We start from the raw sequence: 10154 nt of genomic DNA, 5'->3' as shown, positions 1-10154 counted from the left end.
GCGCATTTTGGCAGCTCCTCGGCTGGCAAGTGACTTGAATGCCTGGCTGAATAATTCCTACTTGGAATGTGGCTTGGATGCCTAGTTGAATTGTTCCTACCTGTAAGGTGGCTCTGACGCCTAAGTGGTGACGAGCTGGAGAGATGGTTTTGTTGCCTAACTGAATGGTGATGAGCTGGAGAGGTGGCTCTGATGCGATCTGCAAGGACAATGTCAGAGTGCCTGGGTTGCTTTACTCGGGGTGGGCATTCCGATGCTTAAGTTGGCGAATCAAAGATTTTAAGATAGCTAAATGTGAGAGAGCTGGAGAGTTGTGAGAACTAAATTGCACATCTACCCCCTAGAGTTGGAGGTAAGGCCTTTATATAGGCATTGTTTAGCGTAAGAATCACACAACATGTTCGGGATCTCCGGGAGGGCGTGCCTAATTGCTCCGAAGTCTTCGAAGGTAGTCGTGCACGTAGGCCAATCTTTGCGCCTTACTCGGTTTCTCCCAAAACATTCGGTGCGAGAGCCGATTTCCGAGAGACCCGAGAGATGGGATGTATGCAGAAATCGAGGGAGAGCACGTCTCGTAGGTCGCCAGGTCGGCACTAGATGTAGGTCGCCAAGTCGGCAGTGGAGGCAGGTCGCCAGGTCGGCAACAGGGGCATGACGCTAGGTCACCAGGTCGGCACCAGGGGCAGGTCGCCAGGTTGGCGCTAGGGGTAGGTCGCCAGGTTGGCGCTAGAGGCAGGTTGCCAGGTCGGCACTAGGTCAGCGCTAGAGGTAGGTCGCCAGGTCGACACCAGGGGCAGGTTGCCAGGTCGACACTAGGGGCAGGTTGCTAGGTCGGCGACATTGCCAGGTTGCTAGCTGGGACTCCACGATTTTGTCTAAGGCAAGTTGTCGCCTAGGTGGTTCTGGGTGTCACCTAGTTGTTTCGAGATGCCATGTGTCATGATGTTAGTAGAGGGCCAAATCTGCCCTCATCAATTGCCCCCCACTCCCGAGTTGAGTTCAACTCAGCGTAGGGAGTAGATTTGTACTTCGTTGTAGGTCCTTAGGCCTGTTACCAACATATTTTGAGGTCGACTTAGGGGTCCTTGATGCTGAAGGCAGTTTGGCTTCCCCTTGTGATATGTGCATTGATGTTGGAATTTAAATAGCGGGTCGGTGCCACGGTTGTGCTGTATCAGTCTTTTAAGGTGCTGGTCGTCTATTCCTACGATAAGCCACAAGGATCTCAACCTGCGGGGGCAGATTTATAAACTGCAAGTTGCCAGCTCGCGTGGGAACCTTGAAAGGCTCAACCCACAAGTGCGATTGTAGTATGTTGGCTGCCAACTCCTGCGGGAGCCACAAAGGGCTCGACCTGTAGGGGTGACCTTGCAAATAGGGCTGACAAGGCTCGTCCAGGCTGATTACGTGTCGCCAGGTTGGCGGAAGCATGTCGCCAATTTAGAGGCAAGTCTCTAGGTTGCCAAGTTGTCAGAATTTTGACATTCTAGTTTTGCTCTCAGCACCCCAGCCTACAAACACCTCGTCACCTCGGCAGGACTGACTTGCGAGAGCGGCTCCACAACCTGTCGGCCATCAACTCCCATGTAAAGCATGGAGGGCTCGATTTGCGGCACGAACTCATAGTTTGTTGGCTATCAACTCCCACGGGAACAACGGAGGGCTCAACCTGTGGGGTGGCCTCACATTCTATTGGTTGTCAACTCTCGCAGAGAGCACGTAGAGCTCGACATATGGGGGTGGCCTCATAGTTAGGGAGATTCTGTCAGGGAAAGACTATGAGAACGTGTCTGGGCTAATCATTTTGCTTCTACCCCCCTAGGGGGTTCTTTCGATCGAGTGCTATTGTTGTTGCTTGAAGATGCTATTATTTGAGGCTCAGAGAATCGGGTGAGAAAATAGGCTTTTGTAGTGTATCCCATAGACGACGCCAATTGATGATGCGCATTTTGGCAGCTCCCAGGCTGACAGGTGACTCGGATGCTTGGCTGAATAATTCCTACCTGGAATGTGGCTTGGATGCTTAGCTGAATGGTTCCTACCTGGAAGGTGGCTCTGATGCCTAATTGAGTGGTGACGAGCTAGAGAGATGGCTTTGTTGCCTAGTTGAATGGTGATGAGCTGGAGAGGTGGCTTTGATGCGACTTGCAAGGACACAGTGTCAGAGTGCCCGGGTTGCTTTACCCGGGGTGGGCACTCTGATGCTTAAGTTAGCGAATAAGAGATTTTAAGATAGCTAAATGTGAGAGAGCTGGAGAGTTACGAATTGCGCATTTACCCCCTGGAGTTGGATGTAAGGCCTTTATATAGGCCTTGTTTGGATGAGCATCATGCAATACGTAACACGTTCGGGATCTCCGGGAGGATGTGCCTAACTGCTTCGAAGTCCGTGGAGGTAGTCGTGCACGCAGGCCAATCGTTGCGCCTTACTCGATTTCTCCCAAAACATTCGGTGTGAGAGCTGACTTCCGAGAGACCCGGGAGTGATGGGATGCATGCAGAAATCAATGACGAGCACGTCTTGTAGGTCGCCAGGTCGCCAAGTTGGCGGTGGAGGCAGGTCGCCAGGTCGGCAACAAGGACATGTCGCTATGTCACTAGGTCGGCACTAGGGGCAGGCTGCCAAGTCGGCGCTAGAAGCAGGTCGCCAGGTCGACACCAGGGGTAGGTTGCACATCATTTATATCCATATTCAGGTATTGTAATCATGTAGTTAAAGTCATATGAGTTCTCAGCCCCACCATTTTAATTATTCGCTTCATAGTTTTGGTCATTACACCATTTATCAATTATCACTTAGTTGCATATTTTAATTTCTTCTTATCTCTTAATGTGTCAGCCTTCATCGATGTCAGATGCATCTTACTTCCCAAGGGAACATCATTTGATAGGAATAGGTATCACGGTTTAGTATCCCCTAGAACACCTAAGTCATTTTGATTGTAATAAAGTTGTTGACATGTAATACTAGCTTAGTCTTCACATTAACCAACCCCATGCATGTTTTGTATCATCATATCAGAATAGTTTCACCTTTAGTGTATCAAGAACAAGCATCATGCATTATAGGAAAATAGTGTATGCATCGAGCAATACAAGATTTTTTTATCCCCCAAAAAACCTAAAGCACACATTTACATATTCGTCTAGGGTTCATTAATTATAATTCTTCGCATTCCCTTCTTTGTTTTATCATAGATCTTTGCTATGCTCATTTAATTCATTGGAACTCCATACTTCACTTATATTTTTTTTAGTTGTTTAAATATTTCCACTTTATTTTTTTTAGCAAAAAGATTTCTTTCTTGTTGATTTAGAAAGTTATTATTCATTCCTCTCTTGTAATTTAGTGGGTAGTACTTTTAGTTTCTTCCTAAGCCAAAAAAAAAAAAGAATCATCCTTGGATATTAGTGTAGTATAAGACAGTTTAATTGGGTGCGTGTGGGGTGGCTAACACCTTTCTACACCGTATTTTGGTCTTTGAACCCTAAGAATCTCTATTCCAATTAGGCCACTTCCACATCGCATACAACTTCTATTTGATGATGCGTTGTTGCTTCCTAGAATTCGTTGTAAATAGGTTTTGGGGCAGGATATTTATTTTTATTGTGAGCTTTTTGCTTTGTTTTAGGTTTGAGGCAAGGCGGGCTATGTCCTCCTCAGGATATGTTGTTTTTATTGCCATCTTAATAAAATCTTAAGGTGGCCCCCCTCCACTTGGAGTAAAGTTTGGGGTTAAATAAACAGAAAAGTTTTGCCCTTTGAATACAAGGGAAATAGGATTGAGTATCATGAATTGCTTTTTAATTGGCCTAGAAACATTTTTTATGCAAATAATGGCTCTAGTAGGTGCCTTGTCCACAGATGAAGAGTAGTCACCCATATATTAGGTTAGAAAACTTAGTTTTTGATAATAAAAAAAAAGTTACCACTTAGATATAATAGAAAATGGTTAAGTACCTATATATTCCTTTCAAATTAAGAGCTTAAGGTCATTGACAAACACATCAGCCAAGGATGGACAATGATCATCCATATATTGTAATGTAAAATTTTTCTTAGTTTTCAAAAACAAAAACAAAAACAAAATTACACCCTAAATACAATAGAAAAATGGTCAGGTACCCGTGTATTGCTTTTAAGTTGGCTTAATTTTCTTTAGTGTATATATGGGCCCAAATAGGCACCTCAACCAATGATGAAGGTGATCATCACCTATATTTTGTGTGGTAAATTTTTCCTTGGTTTTCAAAACCCAAGAGTAACTTTACCCTTAAATACAATAGAGAAATGGTTGAGTGCCAATATATATTGTTAATATGGCTTAAAAATCCTTTTTAGCCTTGATAAGCAAATTTGTCCAAAAATTGATAGTGGTCACCCATGTATTGTAATATTGTGTTGGAAAAAAAATTCTTAGTTTTCAAAAACCAAGAAAAAATTGACACACTAAATACAATAGAAAAAAAAGATCAAGCACCTACAAATTGCTATTAAATTGGCCTAATTTTTTTTTTAAAACAAATACCTCAATAGTCACCTTGACCAAAATGAAGGTGGTCACCCATATCTTGTGGTAGAAAAGTTTTCATAATCATCATGAACTCAAAAAAAATTTACCTTAAATTCAATAGAAAAATGGTTGAGTACCCATGTATTGTTTTCAAACTGGCCTAAACATTTTTTTTTAAATAGAACCACCATATTTTCTATTGGATTTTTTTCTTCATTTTCAAAACCAAAAAAAAGCTTTACCCCCTTTAAATAGGATAGAAAAAGGTTTGACCATTTGGATAAGGGCCCTTGTTTACTATGGCATTTTCTTTTTTTCTGACAAAAGAAGTCAAAATATACCTCGGATAGGCACATTAAATAACAAATAACAAAAACTATAAGGAAACATTAATAGCAACATTAGCTAGGAATGGAAACAAACTAAAAATGTAATCATAAACATCAAACAATAGCCAATCTACTTAGGAGAGATGAAAATCTGTATGGTTCACTTTCCCTAAAGATGGTAACAAAGATGACAATAAAACAAAAGAAAGAATATGATATAAGGCATCAATGGGAAAAAATATAAGAATCTATTCTCATATATACTCTATACTTACCTTATCAATGAAAAAGAGTATCGTCTCTGGTTAGGGCTTGAGAACTGGTTGACCACAATGGAGAAGCAAGGAGTGAGAAACCAATCATCTAAATTCAGTAGCAAGAGAAAGAGAGAGGAACTAATTGCCCAAACGCAAGGAAAACATAGAAAATGAAAGAATCGAGGTTGGTGAATAAAACATTTCTTTGATGAGTTGATAGAAGAGAACAAGATACCTGATAGAGAGAGAGAGAGAACGTTTTGAATGAGAAGGGTAACTTTGTCCTAAAATATATGAAGACAATTGGTATCCCATACCGTAGAGAGGCCTCGTATGTCAATGCTCTTAGGTGATATTTTTCGGCAAAAGTTAACTTAAAATTGTAATTCTTTCAAAATTGTTATTTTTATTGCAGTTCAGATCTACGCCCCACAACAACGTCCCACAGCACATCCTCATTGTGTATTGGGAACATCTCCTGATGATGACATCATCAATTTTAGTACTATCATTTGGAGGTGTTTCCAATACATGCGGGATGTACTATAGGACTCGTGTGATGCCCCCTTGTGAATTCTTTTTATTGGTATTAGAGGCAAAAAGTTGCCTTTATGCTTGAATCCCTAAATTTGGGGTTATAGGGAATATGATTCCCACCCTGTTGCCATTACTACTAGAGTCATCAGTCATGTCTTCACATGCAATATACGTGGTCCAACCTGGGATCAGCTTGTCAAATTGTCAATGCAAATCAATTTCCAAACTTTTTTATTGGGGAATGACGGTTCAGCCCAGAGCCAGAAATTTTTAGGTTCAAAATACGGTTGAGATAGTACAAGTTGGAAATTGATGCTATTCACGAGCAGACATTGATGCATAAATTGAAGGTATTTGAAATTATGAATCTTTATAGATTTGCAGTGGAATTTGGAAATATACATTGAGTGTCCGTAATTTTCCATTTTTTATTTATCATCAGTCATGCAATACGTGGTACAACCCGGAACCAGCTTGCCAAATTGCCAACGCAAATCAAGTCGTACGTCCCAAGTTTTTTCTTTTTTTTTTATTATTTTTTATTGTCCTGAAGCCCTTTGGCCAAGTCCCAAGACAAAAAATACCGATTGTTTCATTTGGATAGTATAATAATACTTAATAATAGTTTGGCATTAGTAATCCCTCCGTCCACGGCATCACATCATGCAGGCACATGCTAAGACATGCATGTGTGAGCGAGGAGTGCCTTTTCTATTTTTTTTCCTCCGTGTTGAAGAGTTCTTGATCATCTTAAAATCCATTCTTAAATCGCACTTGTTCGTGTAAAGAGTCAAGCAATCAACTGGAAGAGTATTAATTTTAGAAAAAGAATCTGCTCTATTTTAGAGTTCACTGGGGCTTTGATATAGATTACCTAACCGATTTTATTAAGTTTACTTGCTTTCCTTCTCCATGTGGGTTAGCATCTGTTACAACATCCCGTGTTAATTAAATCCTTATTTATTTGACATGTTAGTTTTCATGGATGGATTACCTAATCAATGTATTTTGTATTTTTCCCTTTTTTTTCTTCATTTTGATGGATGAATAATTATTTTTAAATTCCTTCTCTAAATCCCCATTTTCTTATAGCAGTGTGTAAAGAATCAGCCCATATATGAAAATTAAAAAAAGTCATTGACTAAAATATCCCTTATAGTTTCACAGATTTACTAAAACTTACATTATAGTTTATGTTTTACTAAAATTCTCCTTATAGTTTGCAACTAGACTTGTTCATGGGCCGGGTCGGGCTTTTACTCATCATTAATGGAAATATGCTAGGCCTGAGCCCGACCCACGGACCTATAACTTGGGCTCGAGCTCGGCCCTGATAAAAAGCCTGAAGCCTGACCTAATAAAAAAAATTATTATTTTCCCTATTCAAATTAGAATAAAAAATTCAGATGTTTTTTTTTTCCTATTTAAATGAACAATGGGCCTACAAGATGGTTTTTTTTCCCTTTCCTTTACGTTTTAAAACACAGTTTTACATACTTAAATAAAAAAATGTATTCAAATGGACATAATCACATAACCCATTTTAAGTCTAATTTTAGGTCGGGCTGGGCCATTTTGACAAAACTCGAGCCTGACTTGAATTTATTGCCGGCCGGGCTTTTTGGCTTGTGTTTAAGCCCGCGGGCCTATAAACATGTTCAAGCTTGTCCGAGGGCTGGGCCGGGCGGGTCCATCGGGCCACCCGGCCCATGAACAGGTCTATTTGCAACCAGTTGAGTGAAAAATGTTCAAGGGCATGGGCTTATGCTATTTTATTCCAAAATTGCCCCTAACACATCACATTGAGCTTTTAAAATAAATCATTGTTAGATTTGCAGATCTACCACATGATGTTTGATTTAGTAGGATGAAATTAAGAAAACAATGCATACCAGATTTAATAAGAATGAAACTTTCCATGTTTTACTAGGAACAAGAGTGACATTTCCATTTATATTTTCTGCAGATTATATTGGCTCAAATAGATTCTAAGGTCAAAACTGTCATTTTGCACTTCAACCTAATAGAAAGTCGATGAAGTAAATCAGTTTCAAAATATAGGAGATGTTTTAGTAAAAACAAACTATAGAGTAGGTTTTAGTAAATCCATAAAACTAAAAGGGGTGTTTTAGTAAATGATCCAATTAAAAATCGTGAATTGGTCCACTAACCAATTCAGTCAAGCTCTAAAAACTGGAGGGGTGATACAAACCAGCCAAGTGGCCAATCCAACCATGGAACCAATGAATTGGTCCCAGTTTCACAAAACACATCCAGTTTTTATTCATATGAATTCCAATGTATATAAAGACTTTTAGTGGCCATAACTTTGCATTGGGTTGCTGGATTATTTTTCATTTGATTTTGAGTAACCTTTCATGATCTACGTATTGACTGGTTCGAGCCAATTGGTAGAACGTTGATCCACGATCTAGAGGTAAAAATGATCCAGCCTCTAGGTTGACTCTCTAATTGGTTATAAGACTTGGATCGGAGTAGATAGTTAACCAATGATCTGATGACCCAATTACCTTTCCGACCGAGTCCTAGCCAAATAATAGTTTTGACAATTTGAACAAGCTAACCATCTAATTAGCTAGTAAAATTGTGACATAGTGAATATTCCAGTTTTATGTTCGATTTTAGTCTGATGTGTTGTTCTTTTGGGTTTGGGATGGGTTTAGGTTTTAACCCTAGGGTACCCGATACCCGAATATCCAATTCTATCTATCTATCTATCTATCTAAACATATTGCATCCTGTAGCACAAGCGTAGCATACTATTTCTTTTTATGAGGGATCGCATTTTACTTATGTGATGTAAAATCGGGTGCAAGGTTCAAAGTATTGAAAAATGCAAAAAACATTAAAATGTATTTGGATTTTGCACATTCTTTCGATATGTATAGATACAATGGAAAATTTAAGATACACATGAATACACCATAAAAATTCAAATATATATTAAAAATGGGATGTATAAACTATTAGAATGTCCCAAGAAAACATTGATATGCGCATAGCTTAACAAACTTATACTATAAATCTTATTAATAATCTCATTGTCTTATAAAAGGCTACAAAATTTAAAATAAGCAAAGTTTAGTAAATGACGGTGCTATGTGTAGTAGAAATTACATTCTTCTAAGAAATTAGTCATCTAAAAAAAGTCTCTTGAGATTATAGAGGCAAAAGCATTCAAAGCTGATTTGATCATGGGATTTATAGCTTAAGATCAAGGTATTTGCAAATGAATAATCTTTTGTACCTAAATACGCATGGTTATAATATGATTGCTTTTTCAATGCTAGTTTAACAAGATATCATAAAGTGGCTTAGTGTTTAAAGTATTTATGTTTCAGGTAAGCAACCTAGTTTCTTTTTTTTTTGAAGCCTAACGAGGCAAAATCTATTAACTACTCAAAGAGATGTCATTACAAATATAACTATTTTATTCATGCACGGCACCATTCGCCTCCCTAAGCATAAAGTAAACTAAGCTGAGAGGAAACCAACACATATAAGCCCTTCAACCTTCAAGTCATATTAATTCTCAACCTTTTCCTCTCAGGGTTAATAGGAATGGGGTTAGTAGGAAATCCGGAAGGCTACCTTTTCCTCTGTCTCACTGTCTGCTAAAAGCCTAAAACTCGATATGAATTTTCATGGTTGCTTCTCTGCTCAATCCCCCAAACCCTAAACGTCACCGCCTATTACTTTAAACCCCATAGATTTTGCACTTTGTTCTCCGGCGCTTCAAGAACACAATTTAGATTCTGGCCGAGGTGATCCCATTCTCCGACCTCAACAGTGCCATTATTTGTTCGTCTTAACATCTAGGTCGTCTCTTACCTCAACATCCTAGTTTTGCGCTTTATTCTCCGGCCTCGAGATACCGGCGAACACAGCCTCAAAAAAGCACTGTTCGGCAACCTCAAGATCCAGGCGAAGAAATCTTATTTTACCGGTGAGTTGTTATGCGACCTCAAGATATACTTTGTAAGCATATTGACATCCATGCCATAGTCATATACTGGTCTTTACTAGAGTTTTAAGGATATTAGCAAAAATGGTCATGGAAGCAATGGCATTCTCTAATTAAGGCGATGCAGCTATGTCAACTCTGGGTTATGCGTGATCGAGAATAGCTTTTTGGGGTATGGCATTCTCTAATTAAGGCGATGCAGCTATGTCAACTCTGGGTTATGCGTGATCGAGAATAGCTTTTTGGGGTATTATGAGAAGAGGTAGTCCTGCGAAGTACTGAGGTCTGAGGGTGTATAGAGTTGTAGTCTTGCAGATGAGTCACTGCTTTATGTTCGGGTAAGTTGATTTCTGGGGTGAGGTGATGGATCATGGTAGTTGTGGATCATGGAATGTTTCTTTTGTTGGATCTGTATGAGTAGGGGTGGCAACTAGCTGAACTTTTCACCAACTACTTGAGTTCGGCTCGGATTGGTTTCAGCCGAGCTCGAGCCCAATTCAGTGACTCGATTATTAAACGAGCCGAGTTCGAG

The sequence above is a fragment of the Nelumbo nucifera genome, chromosome 2, assembly GCF_055504915.1.
Source record: "Nelumbo nucifera cultivar China Antique chromosome 2, China Antique-T2T, whole genome shotgun sequence".
Classification (NCBI taxonomy): domain Eukaryota; kingdom Viridiplantae; phylum Streptophyta; class Magnoliopsida; order Proteales; family Nelumbonaceae; genus Nelumbo; species Nelumbo nucifera.
Note: the sequence above shows the minus strand (reverse complement) of the source record.